General features: G+C 48.7%; 1 long non-coding RNA gene across 1 annotated transcript; it reads left to right on the top strand.

Moving 5' to 3' along the window:
- The first annotated feature begins 155 nt into the window (after positions 1–155).
- Positions 156–1,452, top strand: LOC103691283 (uncharacterized). The gene is made up of 2 exons (XR_595301.4): positions 156–293; positions 381–1,452. It is a non-coding gene; the product is annotated as an uncharacterized LOC103691283 (long non-coding RNA).
- The last annotated feature ends 8,166 nt before the right edge of the window (positions 1,453–9,618 follow it).

Raw genomic sequence — 9,618 nt, 5'->3', positions numbered from 1 at the left:
TATCTGAAAGGGGCGCGTGACGACTGCGGAAAAGTGGAGTGGGCGGAACCGCGGCACCTGACTCAGGTGTGTACTCGGGAACAGCAAGCTACGTCGGTCGGCGCCTTCCGTAGTCGTACTATTCCAGTTTCTCCGGAGACCCAGAATGTCCTGGGGCTTCCAGTCTCGTCCCTTTCACGTCCAGATGAGACCCTCTCCTCGTCCAGTTTCAGCCCGTAGGCTGCGCTCTTCTCTTCGGCCACCGGAGGGAGCCGTGAACCTCCATCCAGACGCTGGTCCGGGTGAATAAGCAGGTAACCCTGCTTGCTTTTGTGCCTGTCTAAGAACGTGTAATTGTGACCCCCAAACTCCAATTAGTGTTTCCTCCTCAACTCTTACAGGTCTTACCAACGGCGCTTCCTCACCTATAAAACGGGACTTAACTATGACATCCCTTCTAAAAGAGCATTGGAGAATTAATCGCGTATACTCCGTTTTCTTTTGCAGACTTGGCGGGGGGGGGGGGGCGCGCTCTTTATGTAGACCGGGCTAGCCCCAGTTCAATACATTGCTGAAGAAGACTTCATGCTTCTGATCATCCCGCCTCCGCCTCCCATGTGTCGGGATTACAGATAAGTAACAGCACAGCCTGATGCTAATGTTTATTTTCCTAAAAAAGCACTGTCCCCACCCTTGCCCCTAGATTAAACACACAGCGTCAGTCAGGCACACTAACTGATGCTACAGTACATGCACAGCCTTAACATATTGACTCTTTAGTCCAATGCATACATATTCAGTGATTTTTTCCCCCTCACACAGTATCGTATTAAATATGCATAACCGTTCAATGCGTGCATGCTGCTACTATTGTGGTTTCATTAGATTAGGGAACTGAAGATGGAAAGTTTAAATCCTTTTTTTTTTTTAGTTTTGTTTTTTAAATGTTGTGAGCGTTTTGTCTGCATGTATGTATGTGCGCCACATGTGTGCCTGGTGCCCATAGAGGTCAGAGGAGGGTACTCGATCTTGGGACTGGAGGTACGGATGATTGTGAACCACCACATAGCTGATGGGAACTGAATCTGAGTACTCTGCAGGAGCAGCAAGTACCTTTACCCGCTGTGCCATTTCGCTGGTCCTCCTTGGAGACAGACATGAACTTGGGGAGGCAGACAGGAGGATCCCAGGGCTTAGCTTAGCTGCACTGGTGAGCTTCAAGTTCAGTGAGAGAACCATCCTAAGAAATAAAGTAGAAAGCTACTGAGAAAGACACCTGACCTAGGCTTCCAGCTGCGAACATATGTGGGCACAGACTTCCACACCCACTGTGGCTCTACCAAGGACACATTTGACATCCTTGCTGCTACCCATGTTTCAGGTAGTATTTGGTGATTTTTTTGGAATTTCTTAAGGCTCAGATGTGGCTCGCCCTATGATGACTATGAAAATAAAAACTGCTCTGGTCCTCCACTTGGTCTGCGCGATCGTTTGAGACAGGCTCCTAAGTAACCCAGGCTGCATAGCTGAGGATGAATTCCTGAGCGTCCTGTCTCTACTTCCCAAGTGCTGGAATTATAGGTATCTCGCCACCGTGCTGGCCTTATTCCTTCAAACTCGGAGATCCCCCTGCCTCTGCCTCCCAAGAGCTGAGATGAAAGGTATGATCTACCACATCTGGCGGCTCTTGTTTGTATTTTAAGTGTGGTTTTGTCTGGTATTTTTTTGAGACTGGGTTTCATGTAGCCCAGGTAGGTCTTGAAGTCCTGACCCTCCTGCTGGCACTCAACTGAATCTCAGAGGTATAAATACGCCGGTATTATAGCACTAGAGAGACTCTAACTGTTACCATGGGAAAACTTCATCCAGCGAAACGTCTTCAATAAGCAGCCCAGAATCAGCTCCTGTGTCAGGAGGGCCTATCAGGGCAATCCTTTCATAACAAGCCTCTCTCCCTGGAACAGAGGAAAAACCAAATAAACTATACTGGTCATGGTAGTTCCTGCTTATAATCCCACCATTCGCTCAGAAGGCAAGGACAGGAGGACCGAGGGCTCAAGGTCGTCCTTGTCTACATAGAGAGTTTGAGGCCAGCATAGTCTACATTAGAACCTACCTCAAAGCGATGAGAAGGAGGAGGAAGGAGGGGGGGAGGAGCTGCCACCCTCTGGCTTTTCTTTTTCTATTTTTTTAGAGAGAGGGTCTCACTAATGTAATCTCTGCTGGCTTGGAACTCACTATGTAGACCAGGCTGTCCTTGAACTCTGCCTGTCTCTGCCTCCTGAGTGCTGGGCTTAAAAACATGCCAGTCCATATCTGTCCCAATTAGCTTCACTTTGATTAACAATCAGAGCCTCTGGAAGCCACCCAGCAGCCTGTGTGTGCCCCATGTGCATGCACAGTGCCCAAAGAGGTCAGGAGAAGGCTTCAGGTCCCCTGGAATGAATTACAGATGTTTGCGAGGCACCATGTGGGTCCTGGGAACCCAAGGTCCCTGTATGGCATCTGGTGCTTGGCTGCCTTAACCTTTGGGTCAAAATCTGATTAGTCTCCCAGTAGCTTCGCTGAAGATAACACTGATGGGGTACGATAACAGCTGAGGAGGTGACTGTTCAGTGACATAAGGGCTGCTTTTGTTACAAGAGAGGAGGACTACCATTCTCTTGGGCTAGCAAACGTCCTCAGGGTGGCTGGAACTGGATGAGGAGTCTTGATCTCTGTATTCGTTTCTTTTCACATCGCAGTAACGAAAGCAGCCCAGGGAAGCGGTTATTCTAGCTCACTGTTGGAGTAGGACGCACTTGGGCCACATTGGATCCAGTCAGGGAGCAGAGAGAGACGGATGCTGGTCCTCAGCTCAGTTCTTTTCCTTCAGTCCCCAGCTTACAATAAGATGCCAGGCGACAGTGAGGATATATGTCTCCCCACCTCAGTTACGCTATCTAGAAAATGCTCACAAGGGGGTGGGGATTTAGCTCAGTGGTAGAGCGCTTGCCTAGCGAGCGCAAGGCCCTGGGTTCGGTCCCCAGCTCCAAAAAAAAGAGAAAATGCTCACAAATCTACCCAGAGGTTCACCTCGTTGGTGACACTAGATCCTGTCAAGCTAACAGTGAAGATTAGCTGTCGGAGCAGCTGCCCTTGTCCTCCATCCATACACTCTGCTGCCTTAACCTTTGGGTCAAATTCTGTTCCACTTCAGATACAGACGTAGGTCAGTTGAGAAATATTTTGCCCAGGGCTAGAGAGATGTCTCAGCAGTTAAGGGCACTCCTTGATTTACTGAGGACTCTACTTTGGTTCCCAGGACCCACATGGTGGCTCACAAACATCTGTAACTCCAGTTCGAGGGGACCTGGCACCTTCTCCTGAACTCTGGGGTGTGTGTACATGGGGCACATACATGCAGGCAAAACAGGAAAACAGGTAAAAAAAAAATTTTCTTTTTTTTCGGAGCTGGGGACGGAACCCAGGGCCTTGCGCTTGCTAGGCAAGCCCTCTACCACTGAGCTAAATCCCCACCCCCACGTAAAGAATTTTTGAAAGAGAAACACGTTGTCCAGGACCACAACACAGGATTAATCTGGTTATTTAATCTCTCTTTTCCCCTTTCAGAATTAAGTCACCCACCAGCCTCAAACTGAGCATGGTGGCTCATCTCAGAACTGATGAAACAGAGGTGGGCGGGCCTCAAGTTTAAGGACAGCTTGGACTACACAGCCAGACCTGTCTCAGATAGATAGAGAGATGATAGAGAGATAGAGAGATAGATAATCATTCCTTTAGACTGCAGTTGTAGAAACTGATTCCCCACTCCACTGTAAACCTAAACCAGTCTTACTCTTCACGTGACTGCACAGGCCCCGCCCTCTAGGAAGGGAATGTGGCGGCGCCCGGGGTGGCTTCAGAGAGGGCAATCAACGAGAGGACGCTCATGTGCCAGAGCGTCCACACTGGCGTGGTTTCTGCGGTTGTATGCTGGGAAGGCGGGAATTCTGGGTCTAGGCGCTGGGCGTCCCTTTCTCTAGTTTTTTTTTTTTTAAATAAAAGAAAAAAAAAGAAAGAAGCAAGCAAACAAACAAAAACAACACCTAAACCTCAGAGGCGGCGCGATCTGACTACGTGCTACCTCCCCACTTCTTAGGAGTCCTGCAGGAGGATGAATTGTGGCATTCAATAACTGTTCTTCCCCCTTTGTGTCAACACTTTGCCAAGTTATTAAAGTGACCTCATGTCATCCCAGCCTCTCAGACACCACACACACACACACACACACACACACACACACACACACACACACACACACACACACAATCAGTCCTTTCCTTGTCCGATCAGGAAGTCCAATCAACCCGGGACCTCCGAAAGAGACCTCATATAATAGTTTCCTGGCGATGCCCCCAATCTCCCTCCCTCCCACCGTGAGTTCCCCAGAGTCTGGTGATTCTGTCCCTACCCCCTCCACTACAACCATGTCCAGTCCCTAGGGCAGATGAGCCCTTGGCCACCACCCCTCCAATTTCCTGAAAACCCAGCAAACAAAAGGCTCGGGAAGGGAGGTGAAGCTGAGCAGGGCGCCCTTCCTGCAGGACAGCTGATGGAGAAAAAAAAAAAAAAAAAAAAAAATCCAGGAGGGAGCATCGGGAGGAATGGCATTCCAGGGTTCTTCCATGGATCCTACTAGATCCTGGGAAGGAGGAAGAGCATCAAGGGAACTGAACCTTAGAGAGCCCAGGGACACCTGAATTTGCAAGCTTAGTGGGGTGATGTCAACCTCAGGGAATGGAGGGGGTGGGGGCAATCTTGGGGTTCAGGTGTGCTGTTTGGCTCCCAGGCAAGAATAGTGGGGGCTGGGAGACGCCTGAAGCCCTGCGTCATCTCCTCTGGGACCCAGCCTACCTCCCCCTGGCCCGACCTGCTACCCTCGGTGGTGGCCCCACCCGGGGCCTGGCTTCCTGCTCCTCCCCAACACAGATCTTACCCGGCCAATCTGACCTAGCCAGCTCTGGTTCTTTAGGTCCTTCTAGAACTCCCGGTAAGCTAGCCCCTAACCACTAATAGTTCTTAGTCCCAACCAGAGTTTGTCTCCAGCCGGCCCCTGCCCCGCCCCCTTTCCCATCAGTAACACAATAGTAGAGGAAAGAGCAGTCTAATGGTTGGGGCCGGAGATATTGGCATGGGAGGGGGGCTTGGCCTCACATCCTGACAGGCTGCCAAGGGAAGAGAGGAAACAAAAGACTTCCCCACACCGGGACAATGAGCCTCCTACTAACTCTCCTCCACCCTCCCATTGCTCCACCTTTCCAAACCCCGGCCACCTTAAACTCTGGCCCCCAGTCTCTCTCAGCCTCCCTCTTCTTCTAACACACACACACACACACACACACACACACACACACACACACACACACCAGCAAGCTCTGCCTTATTCTGTTCTCTTCCTTAGGTTCTAATAGGTTCTCTCTCCTCTCTGATATCCCAACAGCAACCTAGGTCCCTTCTCTCTGATGAGGTTGAAGGCAAGGTGAAGAGGCTTCTTAGCAGTGGTAGGCGGTGAACCAGCCCCTTTTAACAGTGGCTGGGAAGTATTAGCTTAGGCTGCATACACCAGTGTGGTGGTATATGCTTTTGACCCCAGAACTCAGGAGATAGAGACATTGAGTTCGAGATCAACCTGATCTATAGAGAGAGAGGTCCAGGACAGCCAGGGGCCACACAGAGAAACTCTGTCTCAAAAACCAAACAAAACAAAACACCAAGACAGGTGGGAGGGTGGGGGGGGGGGAGATAGAGACAGACAGAGAGACAAAGGGACAGAGAGTGTTGGAAAAAGTGTTGCCTCACCAAACAATGGCACCTCAACTTGGGCTGGCCTCCTGGCAGTGAAACGGGCTGAGGGGCTATTAGAGCCTTGCAGGTGGGACATCTGCCCATCTCTGTGCTGACACCAACAGAAGAAACAGGGGGGGTCAGCTGGTCTCCGTGCCTTTGACGGTCGTGAGCCTCTTTTTAAATGTCTTTACTTAGCGTGTGTGCTTGAGCACACTCAGATGCAGCCTTGAGCCTGTGTCATGGCTTGTGAGTAAAGGTCACAGGAGAACTTGGGGGAGTCAGTTTTCTCCAACCACCATGAGCCTGGGGGATCAAACCTGCTGAGCCATCGGGCCAGCCTTTCTCTTTATTTTTATTTATTTTGGTGTGTGTGTGTGTGTGTACATGTATGTTTGTGTACATGAATGTGGATATGTGAGCACTATGGTGTTCATGTGGTGGTAAGAGGACAGCTTCTGGCATTTGTCCTCACGTCTACCCTGTTGGTCACAGGGTCTCCCTTGTCATTCACCAGTGTATGCACCAGGGTAGCTGGCCCTTAAGCTTCTGGAGTGTTTTCTGTCTTTTTCTGTCATTTCTAAAGTAGTGATTACAGATGTGGACTACGTGGGTGCTGGGGATTTGAACTCGGGTCCTCATGCTTATATAGTGAGCACTTTATCCACTAAGCCATCTCTAAGCCTATTCTTACCTTTTGGATTTATTTTGTGTGCTGACACGGGGTCTCATGGAGATCAGACTGTCCTTGGACTCAGTATATACTCAAGGGTGGTTTTTTTTTTTTTTTTTTTTTTTTTTTGGTTCTTTTTTTCGGAGCTGGGGATCGAACCCAGGGCCTTGCGCTTCCTAGGCAAGCGCTCTACCACTGAGCTAAATCCCCAACCCTCAAGGGTGGTCTTGAACTTGATCTTCCTGTCTCACCTCCTATTGCTGGGTTACGGAGTCTGTTATTTTATTTGTTTGTTTGTTTACTGAGACAGGGTTTCACTCTTTAGCTAGGCTGCCCTTGAATTCTTGACAATCCTCCTGCCTCAGCCTCCCAAATGCTGCCATTAAAGACTGGAGCCACTCCTCCTGGCTTCTCTTTGGTCTCAAGCTCTCACTTCTCAAGCATCTCAGGCTGGCTTCTCAACCTAGTGCTTCCCAGCTGAACCAGCACTGAAATCCTTTTGTGAACTGAGTTCACATCTTTTTTTTCCTATGACTTTTAAATTTTATGTGCATTGGTGTAAAATGTAAAATGCATGTGTGTCTGTGTGAGGGCACTGGATCCCCTGGAACTGGAGTTCCAGACAGTTGTGAGCTGCCACGTGGATGCTGGGAACTGAACCCCGGTCCTCTGGAAGAGCAGCCAGTGCTCTTAACTGCAGAGCCCTCTCTCTGGCTATAAGTGTGTTCACAAGTCTCTCCAATGGATCTCTAAGCCTGTAAACCACTTAAGGGTTAGCATTATGTTATCCAGCAATAGTGGAACCTCTTAACAGAAGATGAACATGAACACAGCCATGCAAAGCCCTGAGCCTCTATCCCATAGTGAAAAGTAGGATTGAAGAAATAACCATTGCTCTGATCAAGGGTCAAGCAATCATAGAAATTAGAAAGGTGCACGCACACCTTTGATCCCAGCACTCTGGAGGTAGAGGCAGGTGGATTTTGAGTTCGAGGCCAGCCTGGTCTACAAAGCGAGTTCCAGAATAGCCAGGACTACACAGAGAGACCCTGTCTTGAAAAACCAACCAATCAACAAACACAAATTAGAAACTAAGGCGATACTATGAGCTGGAGGGACGGCACAGTGGCTAAGAGAGCCTGCTGCTTTCACAGAGAATCTGGTTTCAGTTCCCAGTATAGGCATGGTAGCTCAGAACCATTTGTAACTCCAGTTCTGGGGGATCCAGTGAAATCTCCTGGCTTCTAAAGGAAATCGTCATGCACGTGGGTGTATATGCTCATGGAGGTTAGAAGAGGGTGTTAGATCCCCTGGAACTGGACTTACGGAGGACTGTGAGCCACTGTGTCTGTGCTAGGAACCAAACATGGGTCCTGTGCAAAAACAGTAAGCGGTCATAGCCACTGTGCACATCTTTCCAGCCTCATAAATATGTCTTCTTAAAAATATACATATATATATATTTGTATTTAATATATAAAATAGAATATATAAATAGAATATATAAAATACATGTATATAAAAATATATAAATATATATGTATATAAATGGAAAGTTCAGGATAAAGGGTTGAGTATGTCAGGTAGGGACTGAGGGATGCTGGGAAAACCTGGAGGCCAGGTCTGCTTTGGTAAAATATGCACCTCAAATGTTTGTCTGGAGTCTCAATCCTCTTTCTCCAGAGTGCTGGGATTAAAGGCATGTACCTCCACCACCTGGCTACAACTGTTATTTTAAAGGTGGTGTATTCTCAGGGCCTCTGATGAGCTTGAGGGGTCAGCTAAGGGATGCTTAGTTTGGCTTAGGGCCAAAGGTTGACCAGCATTTGTTTTCTCAGGGTAAACCTGTATTCCTTAGGGCTACGGTATGTCCACCTCCTTTAAGCTCTAGATTGCAGGCATAGCCAGTCCCCCCCCCCCCCATAGGCAACATCTGGCTGCTGAGGGAGGCTGTTTGGACGAACAAACCCCGCCCCTGAATGAAATATACATAGTGCATTGGGAAGCCTGCCCACTCCTAGCTTACGTTTAATCCCTTTAACCTGCATTTAACATTTAACCTGTTCTTTCTCTATCTGCCAACTGATGTTTAATTGCCTCTTATACTCCGAAGGCCACCAGGAACCAGACACACCTGCCTCCAACACGTGCTCAGGCCCATAGACGTCTTACCGTTCGGAGAAGACCAATAGAGCCACAATTTAACATGAGGTTTTTCAGTTACAGCGCCTGGTCCTTACCTGCAGTTGTTCTTGGCAACTCCATTAGGAAAGTGTCTAGAAGGCTCCTATCCCCAGAGACCTACTTCCCCCCCCACCCCCCGAATGCGGAAGAAACCAACCGTACCTGGCAGGGTTTTGTTTGTTTGTTGTATTTTTTAACCCCGACGATAAGCTGCTCGTTCAGTCCTATGGGCTTCTCACCAACATCATTATTTGATCTTCTGTCAACTTGCCCCCTAGAGACTCTGGCTCAATGAAAATCTGCCCACAGATGTTTGACTTGTTTCCTTTTAATCTGCTTATAACCGGTCTAAGCCATCTCTGGCTGTTGAAGCATCTCCTACCTCTTAGAGATTGTGTCCTTCTGTGGCCTTCAGCAAAAGCACTAGAACCCCACTGGACTAATCAGTCAGTCTCTCTCCCCCACCTCTCCACTTCTATGTTTTCTTTCTTTTTTTTTTTAAAGATTTATTAATTTTATATATGTGAGTACACTGTAGCTATCTTCAGACACACCAGAAGAGGGCATCGGATCTCATTACAGATGGTTGTGAGCCACCATGTGGTTGCTGGGATTTGAACTCAGGACCTCTGGAAGAGCAGTCAGTGCTCTTAACCGCCGAGCCATCTCTCCAGCCCCACCTCTGTGTTTTCTGAGACGGGGTTTCTCTGTGTAGCCCTGACTGTCCTGGAACTCTCTCTGTAGACCAGGCTGGCCTTGAACTCCAAGATCCACCTGCCTCTGCCACCCAGGTGTCACCACCACCTGCCTTCAGCTTGCTCTTTCTAATGATAAAGACCATTTCCAAAGTCAACTTGGGGAGGAAAGGGTTTACCTCCCCATATTTATAGAGCTTATCCTGAATGAAAGTCAGGGTGGGAAGTCAAGCAGAGGCAGGAACCATGGTAAAGGCCATG

This window comes from Rattus norvegicus, chromosome 12, assembly GCF_036323735.1.
Source record: "Rattus norvegicus strain BN/NHsdMcwi chromosome 12, GRCr8, whole genome shotgun sequence".
Lineage (NCBI taxonomy): Eukaryota > Metazoa > Chordata > Mammalia > Rodentia > Muridae > Rattus > Rattus norvegicus.
Note: the sequence above shows the minus strand (reverse complement) of the source record. Positions and strands in the feature narration are given on the sequence as shown.